Here is a 13,321-nt window from a genome sequence, read left to right on the forward strand (position 1 = left end):
TAGCAAAACCCATAAACTAATTTAGCCCATAATCACATGATCACACCCCAAGAATTGGGGTTTTAGCCAAGAATCATAAAAAAGATAAAAAAAACTATTACCAAATCGATTATCCATCAACTGGGTAAGAGAGATTTAGTCTTTACAATGCTCAATTTGAAGAAAATGTGAGAACCCACTTCCAACATCTCCAAATATAATTTTTTAAATCTTCAAAGCTAAAGAAAACTCTAGAGAAAAGTGCTTCTAAAACTAAGTTAATTTTTTAGCATAAGTTGTAATGTCTCCAACTCCCTAAACTAAATGTTCAAAATCTAATTTATAGTCACTGAAAATAAATTACGAAAGCCCATTCGACGAAGTAAGTCGGGCTCGCTGAACCACTCGGTGAGCCGCCCTTTGACCTCTTCCATTGCCTTTTCGCCTTGGCATTCAGCATCTTCAAGGCCTATAATTTTGGGCGGTCAACCTTGGCTTCACGAAACTACTCGGCGATACGCTGATTGATCTTTTTCGTTAACGACTTGGTTCTTCCCTTCAGGGATTGGCACACTGGAGCTATAGGCGATCAGATAGCCACTCGATGATTTGCCAAGTGACCTTGGTGATTACAAGGCTTGCCTTTCTTCATTTTTTCAGTTTTTTTTATTCCTCTTTGCCCGTTAGTGTCCTTGCTTTGTTCCTCAATCTATGTACCTGAAAATCAAGGATTTAACATCAGTTTATGGCACAAATTAAGAATTTCAGGACACTAAATCTATATAAACAAAGCCCTAAATAAGTCCAAATCTCGGACTCATCAGGGTTACCCCTGGGTCGTGACAAACTTGATAATCAGAGTACAAGGTTTAGAATGGTTCGAGGATGTCTCAAAATCACGTCTAATAGATTCTTGTTCATAAGTGTGGAGCGCGCCACATCTTATGAATTAGAAGCTATTAGATGCTTAGGAAACTTCACTTCTTCCTTTCTCTAAGTCGTGCTATCGAGTTTAACTCTATAAGGTAATTCTCATAATCCTTACCCGATGATATACATGATATGACTACTAGAAGGGCTTTTGCAAGAAAGATCGAGGGAGAAGAGATTAACCAATGTGCTCCTTCTCAAGCTCCTCAAGCTCCGGTTGACCCTTTGGCTGACCAAGTGACCAATGTGGAGTCTAGAACGACTTTTCAAGTGTTAGCTCAAGTCGTGACGGCCCAAGCCAATAGGGAGGTGGTGAACCCTGTGAACCCAAATGTGGGTACGACGGCATCAAGAGTAAGGGACTTCACAAGGATGAGTCCTTTGGAATTTCATGGTTCTAAAGTTGAGGAAGATCCTAAAGAGTTCATGGATGAGGTCTATAAGGTGTTGGCTATCATGAGAGTGACTCCGGTAGAGAAGGTGGAATTGGTCGCTTATCAACTCAAGGGGGTTGGTCAAATTTGGTTTAACTAATGGAAAGAGGCAAGATCGGTAAATGCGGGTCCCTTGGAATGAGAGAGGTTTAAATCCGCTTTTCTTTAGAAGTTATTTCCTCTTGAGATGAGGGAGGCTATGATGTTTGACATAATCAAAGACACAACTTCCAATTCAAGTGTCAACGATCACGTGTAGTAATATAACCCAACCGAATGGGTTGGGGTCGAGTCCCAAGGGAGCGGTTAGTAATTGAGAATTAAATAGAAAAGTCAAATTATGTTCTAGTCAATTATAGCTATAGACATTAACGAGTAAAAATATGATGAATTAAAAAGGGTGACACAAATGTCAATTATCAATGGAGGTTTTGTATTCAACTAATAAACACAAATAACAAGAATATAAAAATGCGAATTAGGGAGACGAGATTCTTGGGATGTGATAGGAATATGGGATAAAATAAACAACCGGGTAAATGCTATTGATAGTAAATTGCTGAACATTTGTAACTAAGCTAGACTTTAGTGGGGATATATTTTCTCTCGAACAACTTACCCCGAATCAACTCGGTTTCTCTAGAACACCGAGTTGCAACAATGAAGCACAGCCTTCGCCTTAGCCCATTCACTCTCTCGAGCTGAATGCATGGGAAAAGGTCTAGGATTCACTCTCTCGAGCTGAACCCACAACGACCAAAGAAGCACAAGCTATCAATTTAGTAGTATTGGTTTTAAAATCTCTCTCTTGAGGAAGCCAAAAATACTAAGATGAAATCGTATTTGCAACTACAATCCCATTAAATTCAAACACAACTACTAAACGAAATCATATTTAAACAACAAATAGACTAACAATAAGCAATACCCAATAGTAAATTTAACCCATATTCACAAAAATGCACCCCAAGAATTGGGGTTTTAGCTAGACATGAAAACAAGATAGAAATCGATGCCAAAAAGTGTTTCCATCAAATGGGTACAATAGAAAATGTCTTTAAACATGTCTAAGATGAAGGTTCTTTGATGCCCACTTCCAATTTCTTGAAGATGAAAACCTTCAAAACATTCAAGCTCAAGAAAAATGTCTCCCCAAAACTCTAAGAACTAAAACTGAAATATTCTAAAAATCAGTAATAATTCACTACAACTTGCTACTAAGCTACATATTTAAATGGGCATTTATAGTTTTCAAAAATTTGTGCTGCGAAGGACCACTCGGCGCAGTTAGTCGGGATCGTCGATGCACTTGGTGATCCGCCCTTTGGTATGGTTCATCGCCTTTCAACTTTTGCCTTCAACATATTCGCATTTTGAATCATTGGAAAATATGGTGTTGCTTTGCAGAACTGCTCGGCAACGCGCCGACTACTCCCTTTCATTGCCAACTTGATCTTTTTCTTCAAGGCTCAGAACACTGGAACTTTGGGCGAGGTTAAGGCCATTCGGCGACTCGCCTAATGCATTAGGAGATCCTCAGGCCTTCATTTCTTCATTCTTTTAGCCGCCTTGTTGCTTTTTTGCTTGATAGCACACATGCTTTGTCTCTCAACTCAAATACCTGAAACTTAAGGATTTACATCAATTATTGATATAAAATATGCATTTGAGGACACTAAATCGATCAAAATAAATCCCTAAATGAGTCCAAATTGTGGACTCATCAACACCCCTAACTTAAACTTTTGCTTGTTGATATTTGTGTAACTAAGACACAACTTCCAATGCAAGTGTCTACGATCATACAATAGTAAAGTAACCCAACAAAGGGTTGGAGTCGAGTCCCAAGGGAGCGGTTCCTGAAAATTAGTGATTAAGCGCGAAAGTGCTAAAGATAACCATAGCTAAAGACTTTATCGAATAAATACATGACAAATTAAAGGGTTTGACACGAGTGTCAATTATCAATGGGGGGTTTTGTAAACAAGTAAAGAGCAAAATCAACAAAAATAAAGAGAGATACGAATATGGGGATGGGATTCTTGGGATGTGATGGGAATACGGGATAAACTAGATCATTGGGTACATGCTTTTGATAGTAAATTCGTTGAATATTTGTGACTAGGCTAGACTATAGTGGGGGTAAGTTCTCTCTCGAGCTACTTACCCCGAATCAACTAGGCTTCTCTCGAACACCGAGTTGCCGCTTTAAGAACAGCCTCCGCCTTAGCCCACTCACTCTTTCGAGCTGAGTGTGTGGGAGAAGGACTAGGGTTCACTCTCTCGAACTGAACCTCATGTCGACCTAATCCCACCGGCCATCAATTTAGTAGTCTTAGTTTTACGATATCTCTATCGAGCAGGCCAAAAACACAAAGGTGAAATCGTATTTGCAACTACAATTTCATTAAGTTACACCACAACTACTAAACGAAATCACATTTACACAACAAATAAACCATCAACAAGCAAGACCCAACAGACAATCTAACCCATATTCACAAAATCACACCCCAAGAATTGGGATTTTAGCTAGACATGTAAAAGAGATAAAAAGTTATACCAATCTCAGTTTCCATCAATGGGTATGCAAGATTAAGTCTTAAAACAAGCCAAGCGTGAAGAATCCTCAAGACACAAGTCCAAAATCTTGGAGTTGAAATCCTTTGAATCTACAAGTTCTTCAAAAACCCTCTCCAAACTTAGAGAGAATATTGTCTCTCAAAATTGTATTCTTAACTTAATACAACTAAGACTGACTCCTAATAATAAAAACAGAACTAGTATTTATAGTTTTCAGAAAATATGTTGTGAAGGAGCCATTTGGTGCAGTTAATTGGGATCGCCGATACACTCGGCGATCCGCCCTTTGGTCTGCTTCATCGCGTTTTAGCTCTTGCCTTCAGCATCTTCGCATCCTGGATCATTGGGCGGTATAGTACTTCTTCGCGGAACTGCTCGGAGACATGCCGACTGCTCCATTTCACCACCGATTTGATCTTTTCCTTCAGGGCTTAGCACACTAGAGCAAATGACGAGAATAAGACGTTTTGGCGACTCGCCAAATGGGTTCGGCAATTCTCAGATCTTCATTTTTTCGTTCTTTCAACTGCCTTTGTTCCTTTTTTGCTAAGTAGTGTACATGCTTTCCCTCAAAACTCCAAATACCTTAAACTTAATGGTTTTCATTTGAGATAAAATATGCATTTGAGGACACTAATTCTATCAAAATATAGCCCTAAATGAGTCCAATTTGTGCACTCATCAACACCCCCAATTTAAACTTTTGCTTGTCCTCAAGCAAACTCAAGTTCAGCCGTTCAAAAAGGGTGTCTCGAACAATGCTACATAAGACTCGATCATGAATGCACACAGCAAGACTCAATTTACTTATGCAAAGATCAAATGTGCACTCAAAGATTCAAGTTGTGACTCACCAATTTCAAAGAATCTCATTCTCACAATACTTGCTTCAAATGCAAGTTCAAGCTCAACTATAGTGTTCAAATGCCCTCACACAAAGAATGATTCCATATTCACACAATGGTTCACAGTTTAAAGCTTTGGAATTAGATGCAACGCTCACACTCACAAAGATGAAAACAATGCATAATTTCACCCATTGGTTTGCCCGTATTTTCCATCAGCTCACTCAAAATTACAAAGGTCTTTTCAAGGCTTGTAATAGGGTTGAGTGCAAAGGTATGGTCATTTAGGCTCAATGACTTTTATCCTCATGAACTGTGGTACTCACAACACTTCCTTTCCTCTTCCTTCATCATTTTCTTTAGTGCTCATAAGTCATCCTATTATTCACTTTCCAGGAATTGTTTAGAAACCCTATTCCTTTTATACTTTTCAACTTTATTCCACAACTTTTCTTTCTCATTTTTTTCTCTTTGTTTTTTTTTATATATAGAGGGGTTCTATTTTTCTCAACACCATGGGTTAAAGGAGACTTTCATTGCACTTCTTGACTTGCCGTTATCTTTTCACCACACCCCCAACTTTAGGCTTTTGGCCTAAGTTGGCTATTCAATTAACCACAACCTCATGAGGATTATGAGTGATGGATAAAGAAAGGTCATTGTTTTCATCAAGTTTCTTCCAAATAAAGGTAAGGCTCAAGGGGTGTTCAAAAGCGGTTCACACACTCACAAGGTAGGTCACAAAAGAGGTATATGTCAAATTGGCACACACTCTTAGAAATTGCCTAAGATCATATCAAGAGAGAGCATCACTTAGTTGACCAGACCAACGGGGCAAATTCTAGGATCCATCATGCATAGTTCACAGGTAAGCTCATCACACTAGACATTGACACTATAAGTCAAACAAGACTCCACACTTTCGCTAGTGTGCAATGATCATCACAAGAGAATCAATTTGATACTAGGCTAGTCATAACGAGATGCAAAGAGTTCATATATTATCTATGCAACTTCATTTGGCCTCATCGTAGCCACACATTCAAGTTCGTTCGATTGAGAGCACTATTCAAGTCATAGGTATTGATCGAAATCGAGACTCAAATTTTACAAAAGAACAGCCACATTCAACACACGAGAGGTGGCAAAAATATACGGCCGGGTCAAAATCATTTCGCAATTTAAAATAAAAGGAGCCATAAGCTCAAACATCCACAGAAAGCAGTGTAAACACAATTTAAGCACAAAGCCCAAATATAAACAAAGGTGGGCCTCACCCCACCACAAATAAAAACATTTTTCCTCAAATGCAAATGAAAGTATCCAAAAGTAAAAGTATGTAAATCAGAGAGGGAGGTAAAGAAAGGTCCTGTCTACATAGTTGCTCCATCTGTCGGGACTTCAGTGCCCGGTGTAGTGCTCTGAATATGGACATCAGTGCCCGGAGTAACCTTAAAAGGAATAGAAGTGCCAGATCCACTAGAAGCTGATGTGGACGTCTCAGTCGCTAATGTCTGGGTCACCGGTTGCACAACCGTTTCTACAAGATTTGGCAACTCTCTGAATATGCTCTCATCTCCTCATCGTGTGCTGCTATCAGCTCCTCTTCGGTCTTTGCATCTAACACCTCATCTATTGTGCCATCCCTCTGCACATCTCTGGTGGTAGTAGGAGGAATCCCCAAGGTCTCAGGAGCATCCTTGTCATCTGTTCACTCTGAATCAATGAAGTGAAGTCGGTAGACTTCAAATAGTCTACTCCTTCCTCAAATCTGCCACTTCGGCTTTCAAAGTTGAAACCTCAAATATCTCTCCCTGTCTGCTCTCACACGCAATGACTCTAGTAGCCAGATCATCAACAGAAGCCCTAAAGGGGGTCATTGCAGCCAAGATAGCAATATCGATCATCTCTAGGATGGATAACTCCAACCGAGTCACCCTCACATCCACTGAATAGGCCAGATTCCCCATTTTCAGGATCATTGCCTGAGTAATCTTGGCAGATTGGGAGGATGATGAAACAACTGGGACCTGTGAAGAAGAGGAAGGGGTAGGTGTACCTAAAGGCCTAGAGGCCAGAGTCGGTGCAGATGCCTCTGCTTGTAATGTGTCAACATCGACCTCTGGGGACATATCTGCCAGAGCTGCTCTCCTCCTGTCAACCTCCTCTCGTGTGTACTCGGCCTAAATACGCCAGATCTCAGTGGAGGAAGACGGGGTGATATCAATATCCTTCGTAATGTCTCAAGGTACTTCAGCACGCTGACACAACTCGGTGATCAAGATTGGAAATGGCAGAGAAGTCAGCTTCTGTTTGGCTCTAATGGCCATCTCCTGTGAAATTAGCAGTCCCAGGTCAATGTGTCTCCTAGACATGATAGAACCAAGGCAAGCTACCTTAGGATGGCGCAAAATGGACTCATTTTGGGATGACATTACGGTGCTGCCGATGAAGCCAAACCAGAACCTGGCAGCAATGTTCAAGTCCCTCTTCTCAATAGGGGCTCCTATCCCGATCCACCTCGGGGTGGTGTCAGAAATTAAAGGAGCCAACCAACCCTTCAAATCATCTAGGGACTGAACAATAGGCAACCCCTCGTAAGGAAGTACAGAGTGCAGTGGTCTACCCAATATAGTGTTAATATACTCATTGTGGCACTCAACTTCTTTGCCTCTGACCATGACCGACTTTACTTGTCTAAACTAGCTTGCCTTCTTCTTGTTCTTGGGCACCAACTCCCTATAAGCTGTGTAGAATTCCCTAACCCAAGAAAGAATGTAAGGGCCTCGAGGCCTTATGAACTGCTCAAACTCATGGTATCGGAGGGTGTCAATCACATCAGGATACTTGCCTTCCAGGCCTTCCGTAGATAATAGTTTCTCCTCTAGGATGGTCCGTACCCCATCACCTTTCAATCTATTTAGTAGTCTATGTAGAGGAATGATAGGGGGTGCAGGGGCCACTGGGGTTCCTGAGCTAGCACTGAATCTATTACAGGAAGAGTGGCAACTGCAGGAACTCTGGTAGGCGAGGATTGAGATCTAGCTTGACGTATACTCCTTTGATGAGTCAAAGGCTCCTCGTCTTCTGGTTCAGAAAATTCCACCTAGGTTTCAATAGCTACGCCTTTCCTAGCTATGTGCTTCTTCCTTTTTCTTTTATCTCCTAGTGGGAGTTCTACTCCTTTCCTCTTTGGAGGATTTGACCCCCCCCCCTTCATTTATGGTTATACCATTTGCTTTCTTCTGAGGTTGCATGGTTAATTTTGTAAGTACCATATCTGCAAAAGATTGAACAAATTCGGAGAAAATCAAACATAAGAACAGAAAATCTATTGCAGACAGACTCGCCGATCCATTCAGCGAGTCGCCAAACCTCTTTGGCGAGCTAGTTTGGGCTCGTCGAAGGGATTGGCTTAAAAATTAAGGCAAGGCGGTGATGTGAAGGCCCTTTCAGTGAATCGCCGACTACTTTCAGCGAGCAAGGATTTGTCCGCCAAAAGTTACAATGCAACAAGAGTTTTAGGGGTGCAGACAAAGGGTGATTAATCAGACTTTCGGCGGATCACCGAGTGCTTTTAGCAACCTCAAGCTTTCACGCCGAAAGTCACAGAATCAACAACACATATAACAAGAGATTAAAGGCGATATGGGGTCATTAGGCAAACCGCTGAGTGGTTCGGCGAGCTCTACCCATCTCACCGAACAGGCCAACGTGCCTATTTCCAAACTACCTTCTCGAATTCAACCCCGTAACCCCCATAAACAAAATCAAAGCATGCACTAATGGAATTCAATCAAGACCTGTAATACCCATCACCCCGAGATACTCAGAGTTTTCCCAGTTTTGCCAAATTTGGCCATTTGACAATATTTTCTCTTAAGAGTGGTGTTACCCGCTTTATCATTGAGCAATTTTCATCATTTAGCACAAACATGGGCTACTCAGACTTCATCCAATCAATCTAAACAACACGCAACCACAACCCGATACAATTTCATTTATTTAAAATCACAAAAATTACGGGCATTTGACGATCAAAACAATACGGGCAAGATTTTCAAATTAAAATTTGGCATTTAAGCATTCTAAATCTATCAGAGAGGCCCAACACACAACAACATGGTATGATCATTGCAAGTGAATACAAGATTTTCGAATGTAAACTCGGGATTCGGAAACCAACCTTATATGCTAATTAAAACGCAATTGAAAAGCTAGGTGGCAAAGAAATCCTAGTTCCGAGCACTAATAAACAACTAAAATACTAATGGAATATAAAAATATTGAAAATACTACGTTGGTGTGAGTTTGTGAAGATTAAAAGCGAGGGAAAGTGAAGGATTTCAAATTCTAAGACTCTTGGCCATTATAAACCGTCCAGTTCACGCCCATTCGGCGACATTAGTCGTAATCATCGATCCACTCGGTGACACACTGAGTGGTCACTTAGCTCCGAGTTTTACAGGACTCCAAGTTAGTCTTGTGTGGGGTCAAATCGGGCACGCCGACAATTTCAGCGATTCACCGACTGACCATTTTACTCGTCAATATGCATTTTCCAAACACCTTCAGCATTTAAACGTGCACCACTAACACACCATTATTTATAAAAGCAAACAAAAGCATCTAAAACCTTGGGTTGCCTCCCAAGAAACGCCTTAGTTAACGTCGTGGCACGACGCAAGTCTTTACTCACTCTCCATTGGTAGGGTTGGTCCAAGTGTTACTGGGTAACCCCAATAGTTCATTTGAGTGAAGATGAGGTACTGCATAACTCATGAGTGTCCTGATCAGCTGGATCAATCTAGAATGGGAGCCAATCATTTGACTCAACACTTCAATATTCTCCTTCATCTCTTCCAACATTCGATCTTGTTCGGTGATCTTTTGGAGAATGATTTGGAGTGTTTCCTCAACACGATTGTTCTCCCTGTCTCTAGACTATTTCCGCTCATGAGGGGGTATGTACCTCCCTTGGCTCTTGCACTGGTTTTCCACCTCTGATATTTTGGTGGCTAACTCATTCAACTGAGTTACCAGTGCGGTTAACTTGAAGTCCATCTCGACTTCTGACTCGTCTCAGCCAAGTTGCTACCATTTCCCTCAGCCATGCTCAGGACATCTGCCTATATCAACAACTTCAAAGCAAAACAAAACTAAAAATAAAGTTAGTAAACTATGGCTATCAGAAGCAAAGTTCGACTTAATAAAATAGTTTCACGTAACACCACTCCCCGACAGTGGCGCCATTTTGATGTTTGCGTAATCAAGACACAACTTCTAATGCAAGTGTATATGATGGTACAATAGTAAAGTAACCCAACCAAGGATTGGGATCGAGTCCCAAGGGAGCGGTTCCTGAAAATTAATGATTAAGCGCGAAAGAGCTAAAGTTAACCATAGCTAAAGACTTTATCGAATGAAGACATGACAAATTAAAGGGTTTGACATAAATGTCAATTATTAATGGGGGGTTTGTAAACAAGTAAAGAGCAAAATCAACAAAAATAAAGAGAGATACAAATATGGAGACGGGATTCTTAGGATGTGATAGGAATACGGGCTAAACTAGATCATTGGGTACATACTTTTGATAGTAAATTCGTTGAATATTTGTGACTAGGCTAGACTATAGTGGGGGTAAATTCTCTCTCGAGCAACTTACCCCAAATCAACTCGGTTTCTCTCGAAACACCGAGTTGCCGCTTTAAGCACAGCCTTCGCCTTAGCCCACTCACTCTCTCAAACTAAGTGTGTGGGAGAGGGACTAGGGTTCACTCTCTCGAGCTGAACCTCATGTCGACCTAATCCCATCGGCCATCAATTTAGTAGTCTTAGTTTTACGATATCTCTCTCGAGTAGGCCGAAAATACAAAACTGAAATGTATTTGCAACTATAATTTCATTAAGTTCCACCATAACTACTAAATGAAATCACACTTTACACAACAAATAAAAGACCCAACATATAATCTAACCCATATTAACAAAATTGCACCTAAGAATTGGGGTTTTAGCTAGACATGTAAAAGAGATAAAAAGTTATACCAATCTCAGTTTCCATCAATGGGTATGAAAGATTAAGTCTTAAAACAAGCCAAGAGTGAAGAATCCACAAGACCCAAGTCCAAAATCTTGGAGCTGAAATCCTTTGAATCTTCAAGTTCTTCAAAAACCCTCTCCAAACTTAGAGAGAATATTGTCTCTCAAAATTGTATTCTAAACTTAATAAAACTAAGACTGACTCCTAAGAATAAAAACTGAACCAGTATTTATAGTTTTCAGAAAATGTGTTGCGAAGGAGCCATCAGGCGGAGTTAGTCGGGATCGCCGATACACTCGGTGATCCGCCCTTTGGTCTGCTTCATCGCCTTTCAGCTCTTGCCTTCAGCATCTTTGCATCCTGGATCATTGGGTGGTATAATACTACTTCGCGAAACTGCTTGGTGACACATCGACTGCTCTATTTCACCGCCGATTTGATCTTTTCCTTCAGGGCTTAGCACACTGGAACAAACGGCAAGGATAAGACCTTTTGCCGACTCTCCGAATGGGTTCGGCGATTCTCAGATCTTCATTTCTTCGTTCTTTCAGCTGCCTTTGTTCCTTTTTTGTTAAGTAGTGTCCATGCTTTCCCTCAAACTCCAAATACCTGAAAGTTAACGGTTTTCATCAGATATTGAGATAAAATATGCATTTGAGGACACTAATTCTATCAAAATATAGTCATAAATGAGTCCAATTTGTGGATTCATCACTTGTCCTCAAGTAAAACTCAAGTTCAGCATTTCAAAAAGGATGTCTCAAATAGTGCTACACACGACTCAATCATGAATGCACACAAAAAGTCTCAACTTACTTGTGCAAGGATCAATTGTGCACTCAAAGTTTCAAGTTGTGACTCACCATTACCAAAGAATCTCAAGCTCACTATACTTGCTTCAAATGCAAGTTCAAGCTCAACAAAGTTATTCAAATTCCTTCACAAAAAGAATGATTCCATATTCACTCAATGGTTCAATCAATTAAAGTTCTGGAATCAAGATCAACATACTCACACTCAAAAAGATAAACACAATGCATGATTTCACCCATAGGTTTTCCCTTATTTTCCAATCAATTTTTTCTTCATCTCATTCAAGATAAAAAAGGTCTTTTCAAGGCTTGTAATGGGGTTAAGTGTAATGGTATGGTCATTTAGGCTTATAGGCTAAAAATCCTCATGAAATGTGATGTGAACAACACCTTCTTTCCTTCTCTTTATCAATTTCATTCAAGCTCAAAAGTCACCTCTTATTCATCTTCCACGAGTCATTGGGAACCCCATTTTCTTTGTATTTCCACAACTTTATTTCACAACTTTTTCAATCTTTTTTTTTATATGGAGGGGTTCCATTTTTCTCAAAACATGGGCATAAGGGACTTCTTTGAATTTACTTGATTTGCCATCTCTTTTCACCACACCCCCAACTTAGTTGACTATTCAAACAGACCACAAATCACGAGGATTATGGGTAATGGGTCAATAAAAGGTAGCAAAGTTATCAAGTTTCTTCCAAGAAAAGGTTTAGGCTCAAAGGGTACTCAAAAGAGGTTCACACACTCACAAGGTAAGCAACAAAAGGGTAATAATTTCAAATTGGTCCACACTCTTTAAAGTTGCCTAAGATCATCTCAAGAAATTGCATCACTTAGTCAACCAGACCAACGGGGCAAATTCTAGGTGTCATCATGCATGGTTCACGGTAAGCTCATCACACAAGGGATTGACACCAAAGTCAAACAAGAATCCACACTTTCTCTTATGTGCAATGTTCATCACAAGAGACTCGATTCGATAATTTGCTAGTCACAACGAGATGGAAAGAGTTCACATATTGTCTATGTAACTTCACTTGGTCTCATCGTAGCCGCACATTCATGTTCGTTTGATTATGAACACTATTTGAGTCATCGATATTGATCAAAATCGAGACTCAAATTTGCTAAAGAACAACCACATTCAAGTACATACAAGAGTGGGAAATTTTTTTTGGAAGGGTCAAAATCTTTTATAATTAAAGCAAAAAGAGCCACAAGCTCAAACATCCACAGAAACAGTATAACACAAATTTAGCACAAAGCCCAAATAGATAAACAAAACATCAATCACAAAAGAAAGGTGGGCCTCACCCCACCACAAATAAAAGTATTTGTCCTCAAATGCAAACAATTTAATACTATCCAAAATTTAAAATAATGAAAGATAGAGAGGGAGGTAAAGAGGGGATCTTGTCTACTCAGTTGCTCCATTTGTGTCTGTTGCATCAGTCTGGATTTGGGCATTAGAGCCCGTAGTCACCATGAAAGGAACAATAACACCAAACTCATCAAGGGCTGCCACAGGTGTATCCGCCAAAAATCTCCGTACAACTGAGAAAAGTCCCCGGGCCCATGAAGGAACAGAGGTGTCTCGGAGAGTAGGCCTTTTGCCTTTGCTTTTATCTCTAGATGGGTGTTCTTGCTTTCCCTTCTTTGGAAGATTCGACCTCTCTTCATTTATTTTAA

This window comes from Solanum stenotomum, chromosome 7 (genome assembly GCF_019186545.1).
Source record: "Solanum stenotomum isolate F172 chromosome 7, ASM1918654v1, whole genome shotgun sequence".
Classification (NCBI taxonomy): domain Eukaryota; kingdom Viridiplantae; phylum Streptophyta; class Magnoliopsida; order Solanales; family Solanaceae; genus Solanum; species Solanum stenotomum.